Below are 4,296 nucleotides of genomic sequence, written 5' to 3' on the forward strand. Positions count from 1 at the left end.
CCCGAAACATCAGAACCACAACAATACTGTACCTTTGTCGGCACCTGTACGCAGCCTGCGCTCATCCGATTGCAGCACATCAAAACAAAACCTATTTCTATTACTAACGGAACAAACATCCCACAACATTGAACCCTAATAAAAACTCAAATACACCTAACTGTAAAGAAATTTTAAATCCCACTATAAGCAGCCCAAAGCCTCCCCACATTCTCATCATAAACTTCCTCCTAAACCAGTATCTCAAACACCCAAAAAACTCAAATACACCTTGAAAATGACACAACTACTAATAAAAACAAACACCCATTAAAAATTAAATCAAACCAACTCACTACACTCAAAACTGTACAACTGACCCAAAACAGTACTAACAAAAAAAAGCTCTACGTTTATGCACAAATAATAACCGATAATCTGGAAAAGTTATTTGAAAAAATTTTACAAATTAACTAAAAGCATAAAAATAAAAAAATCTAAACTATTAAAATATTAAAAAATATCACTAACTAAATTTAAAAAATATTGCCTATAAAAACCCACCATATAAATGCCCCTCTCCCCAACAATACAACTAAAAACACCTAACGAACCAGAAAGAAATCAGAACTTAGGAACACTAAAACAATAGCGTTCAAGAAGTCACACCACATTCCTTATCATACATCAACTACAAACAACAGAAAACAATACAATGAACTCTTAAAAACCACCTTAAAACCACTACTGGTTTTGTTAAATGCAGAAAAACTGCATTTAACAAAAGCCATCTAATAAATTCACACCCAAAATTCCAGCAGCCCAGCTGGCCCTATCAAAGCTGTATGTTGATACATACATTAAACAAAACCAAAATGCCAGTCATACCTATCAGAAGTCTATGAAAGAAACCTCTTGAAATTAATCCTAGCTCAAATACAAACCAACCCATCCAGAAAGTCAGCTTCACTCAAAAAACAACTTACACAGAGTTAATAATACCAAGACATACAACAACACACCCTATGCCACCAATGAATATAATAGTGAAGGAAAAAAAATACTCCAGGTTTTTTTTCTTTTTTTTTTATTTAAACTAACTTCTTTTATTAGCTAGAACAAAAGCTTTTGCCAAGACTGTAACAACAACTTCTTTTTCTTCTTCTCCTTCTGAAATATCCCTTCTCACTCCCAAATTCCTCACAACTTCTGAGTTTAAATCCAAGCAAAAAGCAAAATTCGTGCACTTGTGCGTTCGATGCTCCTGCCAGATTCTCTGTTTCCCTCCACATCTCCTTACACTTTCAGTCTTCAGGCTGTCCTGCCGTGATGAGTTTGTCGGAAGAATTGGTAAAGGTAAAGAGAGGATTTCCCTGCCTCCCTCCCCAGAGCTGGTTCCATCAGCCATTTCACTCAATCCCAAGCCGGCAATGATGCACGCTCACCTGAAGCAGGGGAATAAATCTCTAAATGTCAATAAATACATAAAATGTACATACATAAAAATACATAAATGTCACTAAATACATAACAGCGCATCCCCATTGTTCCAACACACAGCAGCCCATGCGGCCAAGCCAGAACTCTCTGTCCCCCGAGGACACGGCAACCAGCAGGGCCCTTTGTCCCTCTCTCCAGCACGGACCTATGAAGCCAGAGAGGAGTTTACAGAGACCGGGAGGCGGCGGGACGGGGCGGGCGCCCGGCCCGACCTTCCAAAGCTGGCGGCAGCGAGGGCGGGGAGCGCCACGGCCCCCTCCGCCGCCTGCCCGCCGCCCCGGGGCCGCCCCGCCGGGATTGTCCGGCCCGCGGTCGCTCCCAGCGCCTGGAGCGGGGCGAGCGCGGGCTCGGGAGCTGCCGCCCTGTTCCGACGCCGCTCGCCCGCCCCCGCCCGCTGCCCCGGCCCGCGGAGCGCTGCGACCGCACCTCCGCCGCCCGCCGAAACCGGCCCCGCCCGGCCGCCCCCGCCGCGGCCGTTCTTCTCGGCCATCGCATCCCTTTGCATGACCGAATGTCCTTCACCCGCCCCCGCCATTTACAGACCCCGGCCCGACCGCCGCTGGCTCCAGCGCCCTTCCCTCGCTCGGCAGCCGCGTCCTTGCCCCGCCCCCGGCACTCAGCGGCGAGGGGCAGGGCGCTGCCTCGGGGGGGTGCGGTACCGCTCTGTGGCCACAGGGGGAGGAGATTTATGGGGGCGTGCGATTTCCCCGCCCAGTTTGCCGCCATCTTGAAAAGGTCAAAGAAAGTCCGCGACATTTGCGACGCGCCCTTCCCAAGATGGCGGCCGAGGAGGACCCTCGGAAGAAATAGGGGATCACGCAGATGCCTCTCAGCAACCCGCCTAAATATGCCCACCCACGGCGCCGCTGACCACACAGTCCGTGTCTTATTCACTTAAAATGCCAATAAAAATCCATCGGGGCCGCCATGGCGTCGGTGTTTCATGCAGGCAGTCGATTAGACCGAGGCGGGCCCTCGACTTCCCCGCCCTTCTCGCTGCCATGTTGAGAAGGTCAAGGAAAATTCCGCGACATCCGCGACTCGCCACTCCCAACATGGCGGCCTCGGGGCTGCCGGTGGCGACAGAGCTGCAGTACCGCGCTCTGCCCACAAGGCGGCAGCACTGCCGCCCGCCCCAGCCCGGGGCCGCAGCGCGCCTCGAGGCTGCGGGCAGGGAAGGCGGCAAAAAAGAACACGGCCGACCCCTACCAAAACCTGCTCTGAAATAAATGCCAAAAACCTGCCTCTTACCCCACCAGAACCAAACAAGCCCCCTTGATTTAAAGTCATGTTGAAATAAATTTTTCAATTCTATTTTTCGTATTTATATTCACATGCATATCTATAGTGGACATTGATGTAGCATGTAATTTATCTAACATATTCGGTCTATTTCTATTATTTATATTTACTTATATTTTGTGCTTTTATAAATATCTTTCCACATTGCCTGTAGATTTCTATATTTAAATTACATTTCTATCATGCTTTCATTATTTAAAATAAAAGTCCCATCCTAACTAAATAAATACAAAACAGCTCTATTCTTTGAAACCGTATTGAAATATTTTTATATTTATAGCTCGCATTACTAAATTCACATTTATATTTATAGTTTATATTTAAGTATTATATTACTCATTATGTATAATATGTATCCTATTCAAATAATAGAGATAAATTATTTTTTAAATTACGTACCATATCTACTGTTACAACTTTTTCTTATATTTTTAATTTTTATATTAACCTTTAGCTATTTATGATCTATTTCTATTCTTAGATTTCTACCTTTATATTATTTGTATTTATAATTTTTATACTGAAACACCTGCTTTTGCCACATAAAAAAAAAAACTCCCCTTTATTTTAAACTACTTAGAAAAACCTAGAGTATATCAATATGGTGTAACATATAACAAACGATAGATATGATAGATGTAAAATTGATATAAATATTGTAGTGTATTATAGGAAATAAACATAAATCAATACGATCCATAATACAAGTAATACTGTATATATATTACATTTATGTTATTTCATATTTTAAACAATTTAACAATTCTTTATCTAGCTGCATATACTTGAAAAACATTTCTATATTTATACTTTGGTTGCGAATTTTTTCTGAGTGTTTTCTGGGTCTTTTCTTGCCCTTCTTGGAATTTTTTTCTGGGTTATTTCTTGTCCATCTTGGGGTTTTTTTCCAGGTTTTTTCTTGCCCATCTTCAGACTTTTTCTGGTTGTTTTATTGCCCATCTCAGGGTTTCTTTCTTGGGGTTTTTCTGGGTTTCTTTCTTGCCCATCTGGGATTATTTTCTGGGGTTTTTTTCTCGTTTCTTTCTTGCCCATCCTGGGCTTTTTCTGGGTTTTTTTCTTGTGCATCATGGGTTCTTTTTCTGGTTTCTTCCTGCTCATCTTCGTCTGCTTCTCTGGGTTTTAAGCCAACATAGGTACATACCATGTCAGTTCATGCAATACAACCCGGCTGGGGATTTTTTATTCTAAATTTAACAAGGAGTCGCAAAACCTGGAAAGCAAAAGTCACACACACAAGGTTAAATCCAGTCAGCATGCGCTCACACACGCAGAGACGAGCAGACACAGACAGACACAGCCACGTGCTCTCACACAATCTTCCCACTTAAACGCTCACTGCGCCCCTTACTCGAGATGCTGAAGAACGTGCTGTGACACATCTTCTGGCTGCCGCTCCTTGAGGCAAAATGGCAGATCCTGGGGAAATCAGCAGCCTCGGGGACCTGTGAGATGACAGGAAGGGTCAACGAGTGGCTATCTGACAGCTAGGACTTG

At 43.9% G+C, this 4,296-nt stretch overlaps 1 long non-coding RNA gene across 1 annotated transcript; it reads right to left on the reverse strand.

Moving 5' to 3' along the window:
- Positions 1-3,414: 3,414 nt before the first annotated feature.
- On the reverse strand, positions 3,415-4,296 carry LOC132076375 (uncharacterized). The gene is made up of 2 exons (XR_009418898.1): positions 4,151-4,296; positions 3,415-4,012 (listed from the first exon to the last, which is right to left on the reverse strand). It is a non-coding gene; the product is annotated as an uncharacterized LOC132076375 (long non-coding RNA).

Source organism: Ammospiza nelsoni, chromosome 8, assembly GCF_027579445.1.
Source record: "Ammospiza nelsoni isolate bAmmNel1 chromosome 8, bAmmNel1.pri, whole genome shotgun sequence".
In the NCBI taxonomy this organism is placed as follows: domain Eukaryota; kingdom Metazoa; phylum Chordata; class Aves; order Passeriformes; family Passerellidae; genus Ammospiza; species Ammospiza nelsoni.